The following is a 19,080-nucleotide window of genomic DNA, read 5'->3' on the forward strand; positions in this document are numbered from 1 at the left end:
CAGATGCCAAGAACTGATTGCATAAAGAGTTTATTAAAAAGTTGGCCAGAGAGATGGCTCAGTGTTTAAGATCAGTAGCTGCCTTTGCAGAGGACCTGAGTTCGATTCTCGGGGCTCATGTAGTAGCTCACAACTGCCTACAGTTCCAATTCCTAGGTATCTGACATCCTCTTCCCACCTGAGGGCACCAGGCATGCGTGTGCCCTACAGATACACATGCAGGCAGAACACCCATACACATAAAATAAATAAATTTTTAAAAAGAAAAAAAACTGAGAAAGAAGGATGAATTTTTGTTTCTTAAAAGCTGGGTGTTTGCTCCTCGTCAGGAGTGCATTCCATCGCTGACTGCGCTTCCCCTCCATTGATGTCTTGCCTACCTACATGCCTGGCTTTGCTTTTGCAGCGTGTCAGGTTAGGCACCGACAGACGCAAACCCCTTTCTTTTTTCCCCTGACCCTGCTCTCCCTGTCCTGCCACTCTGAGGTGTAGGTGGCTTTCTACATAATTCTTACTTACATTTTATTAAAGAACACACAACAGAGAAATGCCGTAGTTGAAATAAAACCCAGTTTCAACAAGCCAAAGGAGACTTCAAAATTACCCTGCTCTGATCTAACGCCACAGAATATGAACTTGTTGCCAGGAGAAACAAAACATGTGTATCATATTTGGTCAGGATTGCAACCAGCTCCCAAGAAACTAAATAGTTCTTATATATTGTGCTTTGGATGGTGGTGGGGGTAGCTGGTTACAGCATCATGCTGTGGTAGAAGTTATCCCTTGTGCCATTCTGCTGTTGAACTGTTTTGTACGATCTGGTGTGTGTCCATACTAATGGAGAATTTTGAGTGTCCCTTATACACTTCTGTTGTTACGTCTCTGGGAGCCCCAAGGTGCTGCCCGTGTTATAATACCACTCCATTACAGAAGTTATAAAACAAGAAGGAAGGGCTGGGTGTTCCTGGGAAGGGCAAACCGTGGGACTGGCAGCTCTGAATTAATTTACATTGTACATATGAGAATTCAGACAGCACTCTGTGTCCCTGGTGAGTCTGTTAAATCCTTTGAGGGCACGTCTCCATTGGTGAACCCTTCCCCCCCCCAAACAACAATAACAAAAAAAAAAGAATGACCACTATTACTAAATAAACATGAACTTTCTTCGAAGCAAGAATTATACTCAGTATCAGAAAACGGTTTATATGCACCCTTTTCCTTAAGATGCTAGGTAGATCCTCTAACGAGCAGAAGATACAGTTTATGATAACTTCGTGCATACTGGGGATCATAAAGTGACTTTTCCTGCAACCACTATTTTCTATTTGTTTGTGCCCTCTTTGTATTTTCTCTACATGACAGTCAGGTTGGCAGTCCCTGAAGACAGCGAGGTTGTTTATGCTAAACACTTTCACCTACTTAAAGATGGCCATCAATAAACATTCCTGCACACAGGAAAAGGCAAACAGGAAAAAAAAGTGAAGAAACTTAACCGTAAAAATAAACTCAACACCAAGATCTTTGGTAGCAAGGGCCCCGCGCGCGGGTGGAGGGAGCACTCTGAGGGGACAGCTGGACAGCTGGTCTCCACCTGGGAGGATGCTCTGTTGACATCTCAGGTTGCCGCACTGCGATTGGTGGCTGGGCTGGAAGGGAGGGTCCGCAGAAACAGCGACTAGGGATGCTGCCCCCTATCACAGAATGGAAATTTCCAGTCTTTAGGACGTGAGAAGAATAGAAGGAAGGGTCTCTCAGTCTACTCCTTACTGCCACTTCCCTTGGATTCCAACCCCCCCAAAGTATAAAGTCCGGCGGGTGAGTGAAATGTAGTATATTTTCTCTTTAAAAATGTGTCGGTGTGGAAACTTCGGGCCAGATCCTAGCTTGCATGGGGAGTGCGAGTGGGGACCCTTGCACGTGGGCACACAGGTCTCTGACCTATCTAGGGTCTGAATTTGCTGATCGTTCCTAATTCCTATATTCTGAAGAGTTACAAACTAAATGGATTATTTCAGGCTAAAGACTTGTGTGATTAGAAAGAAAGTAAATCAGGGCAGGCGGAGGGGAGCGCTTGAAGGGAGTATTGTGGGGGCCCCTTTCTCACTGTGAGTGCCGTTTTTTTTTTTCCTCCGGAGACTGGGGCGCAGGGCTTGCCCAGGCTAGAGGTCCCTTGACCCTGTGATTGATTTCTATCTGGCACCGCCTTGCCTCCACAGTGGCTGACTCGCCGAGGGTCGGACCCTTCCTGGGAGATCCCAGAGCTCCGCATGGTTGGGGTTTGTGCCTGCAAGGTGTTACCCGAGTCGCTGGAACTGCACCCGCGTTCCAGGGGGAGGGGGTAGGAGGTGACGCGGGACAGCGATGGTGCAGGGTTTAAAATAGACTCGAAGTCTCTTGGATAGTTGGATGTCCCAAAGGCCAGAAGACCAGCATGCTCCTGGGGTGTGGGGCTTTGGGCTGGGAACTGGGGCGGGGGGGGGGGCGTGGCAAAAGCCTGGAACAAACTGAGGGTGGTCCGGGAAAACAGTCCAGCCTGTTTTCCACATGGTGGGATCCGGGACCTGCCGTGCTGGACAGACAGACAGCAGGCACAGTCGTGCGGGGGCGAGCGTGGGGTTGAGAGCACCCACGGAAAACTTCAGAGGAGAGTAAACAGAATAGGGACCAAGCAGGCTGGGGTAGGGACCGCGCCTGCATGGAAAAAGGAAGGTGGGAGGAGGGTTCCGGATTTCAGACAGTAAGCGTGGGGACAGGGTGACAGTCTTGGTAAATGGACCAACCAAACAGCACAGGTGGGCTCTTCATCAGGTTGGAGACCAGGTTGGGGTTCGTGGGGACCCTCGAACCTATCTATAAGGGAGCCTATCTATAGGGAGAGAAGAAGAGAACCCTTCCACGCACCCTGGCCCCGGGAGTGTGATGTTTCTGGGCTGCTGAGCCAGTTGAAGGAAGAGGGGGGCGAACCTACCCAGAGGGATGGGGATATTCGGTCACTGTGTCTAGGTGGTTGCCAGAGCGACTAGAGGGATTTGAGGCTGGAGGGCTGAGTCTCGGAGAGACTGGAGTGTAATAGAATGGCGTTTGCTGTCTGGTTCTCAGCTCAAGTCTTTTTAGGTATCTGTCGTGGAAGGATTATATCTTAAATCAGTGGTCTTCAACCTTCCTAATGCTGTGACCCTTTAATACCTCCTGCCGTGGTGACCCCCCTACCATAAAATTATTGCGTTGCTACTTCAAAACTGTATTTTTACTACTGTTATGAATCGTAATGTAAATATCTGATATGCAGGATATCTGATATCCGATTCCCGTTCCACACCCCCCCTTCCCTGCCCCAAACAATGGTTGCGACCCACAAGTTGAGAACCACTGGATTAAATGCTCAAGTACTCTGAAAATGAAGGGAGTCTTACTGTCTGGAGAAGGTCCCACGGACTGTTTGACATCGTCAGATGGATTCCATCCTTGTGCCCTTTTTTACAGGCTAAAAAATGCAGGTGCACTGTGTGGGAAACCTGACTTGAAGTTCTATACGGGCGTTCAATTGTTTTTGACATGCTCCTTCACTTTCTACACCCTCATAGGCAGAATCAGACGGGTGACTTCAGAGGGTCTCTAGACTGCTTTCTTAGCATGTGACAAACAAATCCTGTAGCCAAACACACGATCACACAGCTAAAGACTTCTTAAATCTTAGGGGCCCAGCTGCCTCGGAGAACTGCATAGCGTCCTATGGTTGCGCGTCAATTTACCGCGGTGAGGACAGAATAAACTCAGAGACCTGTGGACTTGGCTTCGCCTGCTCGTTTTGCTGTAACATTGGGTTGCTCGATTCTGCAGCGCTGTGCAGGCAGTACACTGTGTGCAAACCTCACATAAGCACCATCCAGCATTCTGCTGTCTGGGTTTGTAAGCTTCCATTTTAGAGAAGGCGAATGAAGTTCAGCGCTTAAGGGGCGTGACCTATGGGTCTTGACCTCTTTGGGGGAGAGTCACCTAAGACCACCAGAGAGCACAAACAGTTACATTATAATTCACAACAGTGGCAACATTACAGTTATGAAGTAATAACAAAAATAGTTTTGTGGTTGTGGTGTCTCCACAACGTGAGGAACTGTATTAAAGGGTCCCAGCGTTAGGAAGGTTGAGAACCTCTGGCTTAAGAACCAGTGGCCCCACAGTTAGTGAATAAGTGACCTTAAAGTCAAGTCTGCCGCAGAGTTCCTGCTTGTCCCGTTTCCGTGCTATGTGTGTGTCCTGAGAGGGTGGCAGCCATGGGAGAGATGGAAAAACAGAATCACTGTCACGTGACCACTAACCTCCCTCTGGTCGCCTACCTTGTTTATGTAATGACCTAATTCCACTCATTCATTCTACAGACTGTCATCAGGTAACACCGGCTCGCAGCAACTGTGGCACAGGGGATTTTTTTTTTTTTTTTTTTTTTTTGTCTTTTCGTACCTGTCTCCCTGTCACTTTACACAGGGCCGAGCAAATCCTATTGCTCAGAGATGGTGGCTGAAGAGTGGATTAGTCTAGTGGGGGATAATTAAGTAAACAGTTAGATTCTACAGTGGGATTTGCTTTATGGGGGAGGGGTGTTTGAGCTCTTCAGCCTAGAATGTGACCTTGGAAAGGGTCAGGGAGGGTCACAAGACTAGGTGATTTTTTTGGTTTTGTTTCTGTTTTTATTTTGTTTTACTTTTTGAGACAATGTTTCCCTATGTATCCCTGACTGTCCTGGAACTCACTCTGTAGACCAGCCTGGCCTGAACTTGGAGATTGTCTGCTCTGCCTCCCAAGTGCAGGTATTAAAGGTGTGCACCACCACCACCCTACAAGACTAGGTGATTCTTAAGCTAGGAAGCAGAGTAGGAGTTGGCTAGGTGAGGAACAGGAGGAGGTGAAGAAGGGACTGATAGCAGACAGCCCAGGCCAAGCAGCAGACAGGAGCCCTTTCAGGATCTGAGCACTGCTCAGGGGTGCTGCTCTGAGCACTGCTCAGGGGTGCCGCTGCCTCTGGGGAGTGAGGGAGGTTCAGGGCAACCTTCTATGACTCCTCTCTGAAGTGTCTATTAGCTCTGTCCTCCCGTGAATTTTGGAAGTGTCCACCTGTATTCACAGAAAACAAGGAGCTAAGTATGGAAATTAGTAAGATACTGTATGGGTCCATCGCTCAGGGATGGGCTCTGTTGTAGCCAGCAGCTCAGGCAGGAAGTCAAACTTCGCAGTGCCCTCTGTGGGAAGCCCAGTTTGCTTTTCTGGTATATGGGAGGGATCTGTTTTAGCGTAGACATGCTGGCACACTAAACAAAAGCTGCTTTCTATGTTTATATGGAGAACTGGAGGGTGTTTCCTCTCCTGACTTTAGCTTTAGTGGTTTTACAGTTTATTTCAGTGCGTTATACCCAAGTCACGGCATGGAAATACTGTTTAGCATATAGTGGAGTGGGGAATTGAGTGGCAGACGGTATGACTGCCGTCCTCCCACTTCCACAGGTACTCATGGCAGGTAAGCTTTTGACTTTTCAAAATCTATTTTGAGAATTAGTTTCCAATATCAACCCTAAGGGACCTTTTGTGTCAGTTTTGCTTTTACTCTGGGTTCAGGGATCATCTTACCTCTCTGCCACATCCACACTGGTAAGCTCTGTGGTCGGGAGGTTAGAAGGCGAGAATTCAGAGTTAGTGAAGCATGCACTACTCCAGGATGTTATTTATTTATTTATTTATTTATTTATTTATTTATTTATTTATTTATTTAACTGGATTAGACATCACTCTTACCATTAAGTTTTCGAGAAGTGTTTCTTCATTTATGGTTCAGAATGGTGTTGCATGCCTTAGTGGATTGTAAGGAGTGAGCAGTTTATCCCTTGGGGGATGCTTATGCTGATTTCTGCCATATCCTAAGCTCTCAGTAGAGATGCCATTGTTTTTTTTTTTTTCTACCTGTAACATTATTTGTGCTCGCTAAATTCTAGCAAGTGTTTGTGTTTTGTGTATGTGTATTAGCACATGGGTACATGGATGGAGGCCAGGGGTCCATGTTGGATGCCTTTCTCTACTGTGATCCACTTTATTCTTTGAGACAGTATCTCTCAGTGAACCAGGTCTCACTGGTTTGCTACACTGGTTGGCCAGGAGATCTGGGCGTCTGCCTGTTTTCTCTTGCCGCCCAATGCTAGAGTTACAGGCATGTGCCGCCATGCCCAGCTTTTCCATGGGTGCTGGGGATCTGAACCCAGGTCCCCATGTTTGCACAGCAAACATTTTACCCACTGGTCCATCTCTCTCTCTAGCCAGCCCCTTAAATGTGTGTGCATGTATGTGTATGTTGTGGGGTGTCTGTGGTGTGCATGTGTATGTGTGTGGTGTGTGTGGTGTCTGTTGGTGTTTGCTTTTGATAGGATGTTTTTCTCCGTGTTTTCTGATTTTTCCCAGGGAAATAGAAAAATGTCTGTTCACCGTAGACAAGTACCAGCAATGGAGCAAAAGCAGTGACTTCACCCCAGCCTAGCTTAGGGAACCATTGGGTTTCCTGGGATAGTTCACTGATGAGAGGGTACTTACAGGAATGTGGATGAATGAAAGGCTACCATAAAGCCCACCCTAGCGTTCACGAGGACTTGTGAAAGCTGTATGCATGGCTAGCGCTCCCTGCTCAGTTTGTAGGCAGTTCTACGGAAGAGTCTCCTCCCAGCAAATGCTATTGCTTGGTATAATCATGGGCAGCAGTTCCGTGAATCTTGTAGCTTTCTGAGCTCCCTCAGCCTTCCAAGTTTGGCTAGTTTCTGGAGCCTGGTAGGTCTCCCTCCAGAGAGAACATTTCAATCCTGGGGGAAAAGCTACACAACTAAGATGAGAGAAATAAAGGAGAAGAGAAACTAAAAAGGACTAAATAACTCTCCTGGTCCAGCCTGTAGAATGATGCCATTTCCTCAATGATTCAAAGGCAGTGTGTCCTATTGGCTGGCCTCTCCCGCGCTCCATCAATCAAGCACACATCTGCCGTTCAAATGGAAGACCACTCCAGTAGCTCAGTTTCCTCTCAGTTTTGGCTCTTCTTAGACAGCTGTTGCCCCTTGTCCTCCACATTCCAGACACTTGGTTCCTGTTTGTTTGTTTGTTTGTTTGTTTTTGCAGAAATGAAGAAAGGGGAAACCTGCTTATTTTCTCCAACAGTATTTGTTCTTCAAACAAGCACTTTAGTGTTTAACTCTTGAAGGTCCAGGCATGGTTGACAGGCAGCCTATGAGTTTAGAAGCTGTAACACACAGAGCCAATTGCTGCATTTGGCTAGGAAGTCGGCACTCAGCCATTGGAGGGCTGATCTTGTGGAGCTCCGGTCTGGGCTGCATCCGTGCGTGTTCTGGGTTCAGTCTGTGGCTCTTCTGCTTTATTCTAGAATGATTTTAGGCAAGCAAGCCTGACTGCTCCATTCCACTGTTTATCTGTGAAACCAAAGAACATACTGGTTCCTGCCTCACAGGACCAGTGGGAAGTAAACAGTTTCACACCTGCAAAGCCCTTGGGGGTCCTGCATGGGGCTTCAGAACCCTGGAAGCTGTTGAAGCTGTAAGAGATCTCGTTTTCCTGGTCTACGTAATACTAGCGCACACCTCATAGATTATAGGACGCTGTACTTGAGTCTAGTAAACCCTGGGCGGAGTGTTTGCAGCCAGCCCTCTGCTGTTGGCCATGGGGCTCCCTAGACTGACCTAGACTTCCTTGAGAGTCTTGGTTCTAGCTTACCTTCTGCCTGAACCCAGCACCCGCCCGGTGTGCCTGCTGTTTGTCCTCCCCTTTTCACTTTACCTCATTCGCTCCTTCTGCGCGGCCTGTTCCTCGGGCAAGGACTTTACTCTTTGTTTTGGCATAATTTTATGACACCGGGCACACTCCGGGCGCTATAAAATGTCGAAGAAGAAAAGGGAAAAACACAGTCCACCTGGAGGCAGCTTTGGCCCACAGCTGGGGCAGGGCTACTGCTGGACCTCCAGCAGCCTCTGGGATGTCTACGAGCCCAGCATGAGCCGCGGGGTGGCGCGGGGAGGACCAAAGTCGCTGGCTGGGATACTGCGTGACAGGTTCGCCAGCTGCTTTTGCTATGACTGGATGCCTTGGAGAGAGGGGCCAGCCTGGGGGAGGGGCAGTGAACTTGGCAGGGCAGTGTGGGAAAGACCTGCAGAAGGGCGCAAGGGAGCTGTCCATTGGACGCAAAGGCGGGAGACTCTTGCTCTAGACAATGGACCCAGGCGTGGGTCTTGTTTATCCACATAGCAGAGACTCATTGTGCTCATGCAGGGCCTCCCTAAAAGCTCTGTGACCAGCCTGACCTTTGACCCTAGGCAATCTCGCCTAAGGGTTGGAGTTTCAGATAGACTTTATGGTTGCTGCAGAAGCACCCAATTGACACAGTATTAACTGGATAGGACTGCTTTGTTCTGGTCTGGGAAAGATGGAGTCTGCTCTGACTTTCTAAGGAATTTTGTTGTAACAGTATGCTTTAGAAACACCTTGGAAACTTGACTGGCACCTGTTGCTTTGCAATCATTTAGTTATCCGATCTGTGGAGAGGATTCCTTACTCTCCTGTGGCTTATCTATATAGATAGATTCGCCCAAGCTTAAGCAAACGGGACAGGGATACCGTCCTCCTATTTCCCTCAGAATCGTTCTCCCCTCCCTTCTTCCTGCTCCCTCCCACCGGGTGCTGGAGACTGATACAGGGCCTGGTGCATGCTGGGCTGAACACTGGACCACAGAGCTGAATTTCCAGCTCCCAGCGTTCCGCAATAGTTACAACCTCCAAGCCAGGAACTTGATATCTGGAGGATGATTGTGGTCTCTGTCATCTCATCGCACACATAGATCTTTGAGACTGTAACCAGTCAAGATACAGAGCTTGCATGGCCACGAAGATGTGTTGCCCCTTTATCGTGATGTCCATCTTTTCGTTTCCTCCACCCCTGGGAACTAGGGATTTTCTGTCGTTTACTTTGTCATGTAAATGGAATCATCCTATATGTTCTTAAGAATCATTTAGTCTTCTCTATATACTTCTCTTAAGATCCCTTCAAATTGCTATATAAATCAGTAAGCTGTTTTTTTCCATTGCCTAACAATCTTCCAGGTACTTTCAATGGTGCCACATACAAACAAAACCAAACCAAGCAAAGCAGCCTGTGAATAGCCGTGCGTAGCACATCTGTGGAAGCCGCAGGTGTCGAAGGGAGCGAGATCATTTAGAATGTGCCAGAAGAGTGGGGGTCCCTCCCACCTTCGGCCGGCACCCACTAGACAGCTGTACACCCCTAGTAGGGAAGGGAAGATATCCAATACTGCCCCGACGATTACGAATTCACACCTTTGAGGTTTTAGAATTCCACACGAGGACTCCAAGCTGCTGTCAGGTCATAGACTAAACACTAAGTCAGAGTAGTATCCGGCCTGCCTCCGTGTGAGTGCACTCCCACAGCCTGAGGACTCTGTCAAGATTGTTTCTGTCACCAGATAAATGTTCCTCAGTTTACACCTTATGGAGGGAGGAAGGGTGGTGGAGTGGTGATTGCACACATCAAACATGGCAGACTGTCACCCCTCACACGTAAGTCCTTTTACCCACAAATCTGTCTTTCTTTATCCTTCCAAGTGGTATCCAGGTTTTGTCTTATTTTTATGTTTTATTTAAACATTAGGTACTGGTCATTTTGCACTGCTCTTCTGAATCATAACTACTGAGAGGTGTGTGGTGTGTGTGTGTGTGTGTGTGTGTGTGTGTGTATGTGTTGGTGTCTGTGTCTATGTCTGTATTGTTTGTATGTGTTTCTCTCTTGGTACGTGTGTATCTCTGTGTGTGTGTATGTGTTTGTCTCTCTGTATGTATATCTCTCTGTGTGTATCTGTGTATGTCCTGTGTATGTAAGTGTTTTTCTCTCTGTACATGTGTGTCTGTCTGTGTGCATCTATGTGTGTGTGTCTGCACGTGTGTCTGTCTGTATCTATGTGTATGTGTCTATACGTGTGTCTGTCTGTGTGTATCTGTGTGTGTCTATACGTGTATCTGTCTGTGTGTGGATGGTCACAGGCCCTCAACCTGTGGCAGGGCTACCTCTGTCCCACAGTCTCGCTGCGGTGAGCACCTGTGGTAAGTCAGACCCACTGAATTTCGATTTTCCCAGCTCCTGTGCTCGGTGCTTTGCTAACTTGACGGAAGAGGACAGTCATTAGGAAGTTGATAAGAAATGCAAATATATTGACCCCAGTCCCAACATTGCAGGCTTTCTGTGTTCTTGAGCATGATGGGAAGGGTGGCTGGCTTTTCTTTTAAAGAAAAGAAAAAAGAGTTTCCTGAAGTAAACTTGAAATTTCACAGATGTAGTAACCGTGTACTATATCAGTGTAGACAAAAATCAAGCATAGATTATGTAATTACTCTCAAAGTATCTTATAATACTATTTCGCTATTTACACTTCGAAGGGGGAGATGATGCAAGGCTTTCCATGGTTCTTTTTACCAAGATTCCTTCAAAGTTTGACCTTCCTAAACCTGGCAGTTAAAGTCAACCTCAGCCAAATGCCCGCTTTCCTTTTTAGGCAGAATAGATCTTGATTATCTTGGTGATAATCTGGTCAGTCTTCTGATTCCCTTTCTCCTGCTGGGACCCTTGCTTTCTCCCTGAAGTCGAAGTGCTTTCTCCTACTCAAACCTGCTCCACTGGTCCAGCTCTCAAGCTGAGCTCCCGAATTCTCTTCCACACACTTAGGCCCTGTCATAAGATCGGTGGCTGTTAAGGTTTGGATCTTAATGCACTCCCACCCCCTGAAGGCCCAGGTGCTAATAGCTCTGTGAAGAACAGGACTGTCTCACAGTGGCTCTGGTGGGACATTGTGGCCTCAGCTTCCTTAGGCCTCTTTACTCCCTGGCTTCCTTGAGCCAAGCATCTTTACCACCCATGCCCACACCATGCTGTTCGGCCTCAAGCACAGCCCCAAGGCAAGAGGGAAGGAGATCATTCTTTGAAACCACTAGACCTGTGAGGAAAATGAACCTAGGCTTATTGTCTTGGGCAACTTTGACACTTCCACAGGAAGGCTGCCTCTTCAGTAAATAGTGTTGGGGAAAGCTGATGACTGTGCAGTAAACAATCAGATTGCATTCCCATTTCATAAGACAAATGCACACACATGCACATGTGCACACACACACACATACAAAATAGCCTCAAAATGACTTAAAATCATAACCATATGTCCTATAATCTTTGGAGAAAACATAGGCTAAACATTTTTTTGACATTGGCCTTGGCCTTGACAATGACATCAGAAGCCCTAGGAGGAAAAACAGGAGAAAAAAACAAACCAGGACTATGTTAGCCTAAATCACCTGTGCACAGCAAAGGGAATGAGAGAATAGGGCACTGTAGAAGGGAGAAAATGTGTGCAAACTGTGTGTCTCATACATGTCAGTATCCAGGCTACATGAAAGGAATAATCCACTGAAAATGGGCCAGAGGTTTGAGCAGACCATTCTCGAAGGGAGGCACACATCAGTTAGCAGCTCCGTGAAGATGTTCACCTGCCTATTCACCAAGAAAACACAGAAGCACGGCGACCTGCTGCCTCTTACACTCCAAACAGCCTGTTTAGAAGGAGAAGCCAGGAGACGGCAGGTACTGGCAAGGAGATGAAGAAAGGGAGACCTGGTCTTTGCTGCTGATGTTACGAAAGTCATGAAAGGCTTCCCCCATATTAAAAATCGGCCTCCCGTGTTACTTAGCAGCCCCACTTCTTGGTATTTTTTCTAAAGAATTGAAGTCATGATCTCAGACAGGCAACCGTATCCTCATTTTCAGGGTAGCAGTGTTCACGCTAACCAAATTAGGAGACAACCTGTCTGCCCATGGTAGGTGAATGGTGGAAGAAAATGTGTCTTTGTGTCAGACTAATCTTATTCAGGCTGCCACTTTGACAAGGTAGAGGGTACTCTGCTAAGTGAAACACTCAGTTGCTCAAGGCAAATCTTGTAGACTTCACTTGTATGAGGCACCTAAATAGTTGAAGACGTTAGCCATAGAACAGCTGGAGGGCTGCTAGGGGGTACGGGAAGAGAAATGTGGGGGCTAATCAACTGATAGGAAGCTGCAGCTACTCAGACGTTAGCACTCTGCTGTGCAGTCTTATATCTGTAGCACCCTTTTAGAGTAATTTAAGATGTGTTTTTTTAAAATATTTATTTATTTATTATGTATACAATATTCTGTCTGTGTGTATGTCTGCAGGCCAAAAGAGGGAACCAGACCTCATTACAGATGGTTGTGAGCCACCATGTGGTTGCTGGGAATTGAACTCAGGACCTTTGGAAGAGCAGGCAATGCTCTTAACCACTGAGCCATCTCTCCAGCCCTTAAGATGTGTTTTAAATGACTTGACACTTGCCTGATATTATCAGAATCCTTGATATTCATTCTCCTCCACTCCTTCCACACACACCCTTCACCCTCGGACGCCAGTCCCCTACCCCCCACCCCTCACTCCCCAACGCTGACCCCACCCTAACCCTTCACCACCACCCCTACCCCAGTTTAACCTGAGTTCAGTTGAGTCAGAATCTAAGCTGTGCTCTCCATGGTGGCTGACACATCTCTCAGGTCCCTTTTAAAGCACAGGCTCTGACACTTCACCCCCGACCCCAGCGGCTCATTTATTTGATGGTGGAATGTAGTGATTTGTCTTATGCCGTTATCCTCACTGTAAGAAAAGTTAGACTTTGCCTTTCTTTAGCTCGTTGCCTGGAGGACCTATAATCCTAACTTTGCCCAACAGCGTCCCTTCACTAAGCCTGTGATTCTCTCGACAGTGCGGCTGACCGGGAGTGCACTTTGAATCAGGTTTCAAAATCTTCACCAGAGGTGTTTGTTCAACTTTCCCCAAAGATTGCAAAACATAACCAGCAAATGCAAGGTGTTGTTTGAGCTTAAGACTTGTGCCATGTGGCCATATTTTAAAAGTACTTGTATTAGTGATATGTACTGTAGCATTTATCCTGAAATTATAGACTATATGATAATGTGAGGGGGTGGCACCTTAGATGGAGTAAGATTGGCCATGGTTAATTTACCATGGTAGAGCCTGGTGAACATTACATAAGATAGTTCATAGTGTCTACCTTTACACCAATTTTAAAATGTTCACACTGAAAAAGTAAAACTGAGTCACACAGAATTATTCAAATTAATGAGACATTTTGGGAACCTATAGATTTGCCAAGGATTGCTGAAAGAAAGCATGCCTTAGGAGCAATGAGCTTGCTTTCTCACGCTGCAAGCATGCTTTGCCTGAAAGTCAGTCAGATTTCAACTTTGAAATCAGCATATAAAGCTGAGATGAAGAAACGGCTTGGAATGGGTAAGACTGACTCACGCAGAGGTGCTTGGGAGGTTTGCTTGCGGATTACACTTTGGCTCAGGGTGCTTTTGGATGAAGGTTTTGGAGGTAGAGCAGTTGCCCAGGGCTTTGTTTTAGCTGGTTAGGAGGGAACAGTCTCCCCTGAGGCAAGGTTGGTCATTTGTGTCCTGGGATGCCATTTTTTTTTCACATTCAAAATAAGAGATCTGCCTGGAGTGGCAAAGAAAGAAGCATCTACTTATCCAGGCCTAGGAGGTTAATTAAAAGTTTCCAGAAATTTCTTCATATGAAGTCCTGTTCCTTGGCTCACATCTGGAGGGAGGACACACGAGACAACAGCTTTAATCTGTAAGATTAGCGTAGCAGCAGGTGCTGGGGTGAAGGCTCATCGGTAGAGCACCTGACTAGCACAGCGAAGACCCTGGGTTCGATCTGGTGGTTAAAGCATAAGGACAATGGATAATGAGACTACACCCCGAAAACGTCTCCCAATATGAACTTGCCCTTCTCAGAGCTCTGGGTGAGAGAAACTGGAAACTTTCTATCGAGCAAGAGATGGAAAAGTAAATTACTTGTATTTATTACTGCCATATGGAAGTCCATAAAAAAAAAACCTGATTCTGTAATTCTGTTCCTATTCTTTCAGGACTCCGAGTCTCTAATTCCTCTGCACTGTTGCTTCCTACAAAGTCACTAAAAAATACTCAGAATGAAAAAGAAAAGTGACTCACCTGATAAGACCAATAAAAACCAGATGCGTGCACAATGCACACACAGACACGCATACCATTTTAGCGTTTTAACGCACACAAGGATGTGTGCACGTGCACACACAGATGCACGTACCACTTCAGTGTTTAATTTCCATCTTTGTGAAATTTTTATTTTGTAAATTATTAGAAAAGTAGTGAATGAGAATACATAAAGTTTTTATAACGATTCCTTGATTCTTCACCCAAATAGACTGGAGGGGTGGGGCCTGCAGCAGTGACATGTGCAAGCAGAAGTGAAGAAGTCAGATGTTGGACAACTGTGGGAGTTGGTGGGCAGGTGAGGAGGGGAGGGTGGTGCTGAGCTGCCTGACCTCACAAAAATGGAAAATGATCTTCCCATGATAAACTAGAAGAAACGCCCTGGTCTGTACTTGAAAATACTTTTTAAAAAAATCTCTTCAAGCTGGGCGGTGGTGGCGCACGCCTTTAATCTCAGCATTCAGGAGGCAGAGGCAGGCGGATCTCTGGTAGTTTGAGGCCAGCCTGGTCTACAAGAGCTAGTTCCGGGACAGGCACCAAAGCTACAGAGAAACCCTGTCTTGTAAAACAAAAAAAAACAAAACAAAAAAAAAAAAACTCTTCAAGTATTACCTTTAGCAAATAGCAGAAAATACTGGGCAAAATAAGACATTCTGTTTACATTTGCTGTTTTGTTCTTCCCTAAAATGAGAGTCACTAACCCAAATCAGAGATGACTTGGGCCGTATGCTCTTTATCACCAGTCAGATACACTTAACATTAAGATTCCATTTGTTCAATAAAAATGACAATAGAATAAAGATTTAAAGATCATATGGTCTAATATTAAGATATTACTATAATACGTACACGTTTCTATTCTGCAGAATATCTAGTTTACACATATAAACTAAACTGTATTGTATGTTTCTTAATATTCCTCTTAACTTAGAAATGCAGAGGTTTGTGTTGCTGATGTTGCTATGGCAAGTTCATATGGATTTTAAAATACCAGGCCAGAGTAAACAGACATAGCAGCAGCCAGAGCCATTTATCAGTTGTACAGGTGGCACTCCCCTTACACACACACACACACACACACACACACACACACACACACACACACACACACACACATATATATAAAGGGTTAACTGTCCAAGATATTAATCCTGCCAGTAGCTGGGTGCTTTAAAGAACTTATCAGAAACGCCATTGTCCAAAGGACCTGTTAACATTCTAAGTGTCAGAAGTTGGAGAATGATTCATGAAATGTTGGTCTGAAGGCCTGGGAGTTAACTCACTGCCTGGATTTTAGCCAAGGATGTGGAATGAAATGTTTGAATTGGAATCCAGTAATTGTGTGTAGTCAGTAACCTGAATCAAGAGTAACCTACTACTCAGGAGTAGGTTGATTCTCTTTACAATATCCAGTTCAACGCCTGTTACTTTATGTGGTCCATACAGAGTTAAGCTATCGGTCAACAATAACCGATATGTATTTCATTTTTGCTATATCCACCTCAGATTGGGCTTCAATGTTTTTGCAGAAATTATTACATTACTATAGACACACTCACAGGGTGGGCGGGTGGTTATTTTCGGTGGCCAATTACTAAGTCACTTTTGCTCTCAAATCTGCTTAATTCACGCATGGTATTTCATCTATATTTCATAGATGATTATTCTTAAACAGCACTGGCTCATATAACATACTTCATTAAAGGGTCTGGCACTGGACTTGTCCCACTGGGATTACACCAGAAGTGGATGGATGGGACCGAGAACAATGGCTTGGCATTCTTAAAGCTCAGCTTGCAAGTACCCTTGGCATTAAGAAAATTTGTCTTCATTTGTCTTTGGATCTTGAAGTTTTCGTCAGACTCAGTGAAAAGAATGATAGCCCTAAGCTAGACCAAACACTCCCCACCCCTAAATCTGCCAGGACACTGTGTGTTAAGCACTGCTAAGGACAGGTTCTGGGGAAGATCTGTACCACACACTGTTCTGTTTCACGTAGGAGGTTAATGTTAAACAAACACACATTGTAGCCCATATCTTATTACAGGTTGTTTTCTGAGGTTCCATGGGTCAGGGCCAAAACCTGTCCTTTCCCTGCTTTTCGACAGTGCCAATCAATAGTTTAACGAGTGAAACAGGAGTCCACTGAGCACGGCACACCTTCCAAAGCAAGGGTGTTACAGCAGGCTTCGCCCTATAACCAAACCGGCAAACATCTCTCAACCCAAGCAAACAAAGATAAAATGCCTTGTTTAGTTAGGACACTAAAATGCCCGCTGTCTCCTTTAGCTCCCAAAGTAAACTGGCATAAACTTGTTAGATCCATTTGTAAAAGGGAAAACTGGAGTTCCCGAATATTTACAGGGCTTTGTTTACCTCAGAAATACCTTTGTTGTTTGTTTTTTGTCTGTTTGTATTTTGATTTCTTTCTTTTTTTTTAAATGCAGTCTTGCCATGTAGCCCGGGCTGAACTCAAACTTATGTTATTTCTGCCTCTGTCTATCCGTGGGACTACAGGTGTGTACCCCACACCCAGATTAACAAAGCCCTATTAAGCATGCATATATGGCATCAACAATGAGGACAGTTCTTTAAATGCATATACAAATACACAATCTTCTCCAGGCACCACATGCCCATCTGAACATTGTACAGATGTTGGTTCCGTTAATCCTTGGAACAGAAGTGTGAGGTGGGCAGAATTGAGAGAACTGAGGCAGAAGAAAGGGCAAAGAGGAGTGACAGACACCTTGCCCAAAACCAGGTCGCTAATAAACAATAGAGATTGGAGTTAAGTCTAGGCAGGAGTCTCTGGAAAATACAGAGGGATCCATATTCTTGTAGAAGGCAGACATGTAAATGTGTGTAGCTCAGTGTGTGCGTCTGTCTCCACGTGTGCACAAGCAGAGGTACGAGGACCCCATCTAAGTTCATGGAGCTGGGAGGAGCCAAGCGGGGTCCCCATCAGAATCCTTGAATGGGGACACCAGAGTCACTGGGTTCATTTCCTTAGAAAATCCACTGTATTCTTGGAATACAGTGAGACAATAAGACCTGCACCAGATACCCACGTGAGAGGCAAAAGAGAAGAAGCTAAGCTTCTGTGGACAGGAAGTCCTACACTGCCTAAGAGACAGATGCGGATATATGGATGGCTAGCTCTACAGAGCCATCCATAGCATAACACACAATTTCCTTTTTTAAATTGATTTTTATTGAGCTCTACACTTTTCTCTGCTCTCCTCTCTACCTCTCTCCTTCCCCCTTTAACCCCTCATGCTCCCAATTTACTCAGGAGATCTTGTCTTTCTCTACTTCCCATGTAGAGATCTATGTAAGTCTCTCTTAGTGTCCTCATTATTGTCTAAGTTCTCTGGGATTAACAGACAATTTCTTATGCTCATGCATATATACATATGCCAATATCGTGATCAGCTCAACCCTAAAACTCCCCAAGAATCCCAAGGCTTGTGACCCATCACTGTAAAACACAGCCACTTGTTAGGAAGCAGAAAGCAAGCCGGTCAGCACCATGGAGGAAGGGAAGTGCTCTCTGGAGTTGGTGCCTGAGGAATGCTTGTTGACGTAATGATGGGTGGATGGACTGGAAGCAGGGGGAAAGAATAAAGGAAAACACTAAAGATCACTCTTCCTCTGTGGTGAAAATTTTGATGAGGAGAATTAAGTTAAAATTGGGATTTTATACCAACATATTTTGAACATGTTTGTATTCAAAATGTATTTTGAGAATGTTTCTAGTGAACACACATTTTGGCAATTCTCTGATTTCTATGTTAGTACAGCTACCTCTTACTCATGTTACAGAGTTTTCAGTCTGAATGGGGTAAAGAAGCTTCGCTGAAAGAAGGGCATTCAGGCTGAGCTAGGATTATGTGGACTGTGTAGTCTAGCGCTATAAATTTTGATAGTTTTAGTTCTTCATATAATGAGCCCTCCTCCACACATGAGTGTGTGGAACACAGTTTCTACTCAGAGTGGCTCTGCTGTCACTCTTGGGTTTGCACGTCATTTGAAAAATATTTCATAGTTTGAGATTTTAATATTCTTAGATCATTTCTCCCTTCCCTATTCTCCCTCCAAACCCTCCTTATATACCCCTCCTTGCTCTTTCTTTCCAATTCATGGCCTTTCTTCATTAATTGTTATTACACACACACGTGTGTGTGTGTGTGTGTGTGAGTGAGTGTATGAGTGTATCCCTAAATATGTGAGTACAGCCTGCTCCGTCTATATGTTACTTGTATGTACTGAACATTTGATATTGAATAAGCAATTGATGTGCTTTTCCCTGAGGAAAACTATTTTTCCTGATTCAGCATCATTAGTTGCTTCTGGTTCTTTGTGTAGGGTTGAGGCATCAAGGGCTTTTCCCATCCATATTAGTATGTCTATTGCTTTTGTCCTTGTTCAGCTCGTGTTTGTAGGCATTCGTGTTGGTGAGACTTTATGGGTGTAGCCTCTGACATTCCTAGGAGACACAGACTCACAGCAACCTCTAAGATCCTCTGGCTCTTACAGCCCCTGACCCTACACCCTTCCCAAAATGATCCCTGGACTTTAGGCCCAAACATTGTGTTGGTGATGTATCAGCTGGGATTGGGCTCCACAGCTCTGTGTTTTCATGGGTTGTAGTTTTCTGTAATTGTCTCTGTCACTGCAAAGAGGGGTTTCCTTGGTGAGCAGTGAAGACTACACTGATTTGTGAGCAGCAAGACACAGATTAGAGTGTAGTTAGGGATTATACTGGTTTGATAAAGGAACAGTTCTAGGTTCTCCAAGATCTATGACTTCATTAGCTCTGGGTAGTTGGCAAGGTTTCCAGTATGATCTTCCTCTTGTTGAGTGGGTCCTACGTCTTATTAGAGAGCTGTTGGTTACCACTGAGGCATATGTGCCAC

At 45.5% G+C, this 19,080-nt stretch overlaps 1 protein-coding gene across 1 annotated transcript in view; it reads left to right on the forward strand.

Annotated features, from left to right (window-relative positions):
- Positions 1 to 7,959: 7,959 nt before the first annotated feature.
- Slc38a4 (solute carrier family 38 member 4) overlaps positions 7,960 to 19,080 on the forward strand; it is a 64,405-nt gene continuing 53,284 nt past the window's right edge. The window contains exon 1 of the mRNA XM_013348710.1: positions 7,960 to 8,090. The gene's annotated coding sequence lies outside the window, so the exon portion shown is untranslated. The remainder of the gene's footprint in view (positions 8,091 to 19,080) is intronic.

Source organism: Microtus ochrogaster, chromosome 15 (assembly GCF_000317375.1).
Source record: "Microtus ochrogaster isolate Prairie Vole_2 chromosome 15, MicOch1.0, whole genome shotgun sequence".
NCBI classification, from domain to species: domain Eukaryota; kingdom Metazoa; phylum Chordata; class Mammalia; order Rodentia; family Cricetidae; genus Microtus; species Microtus ochrogaster.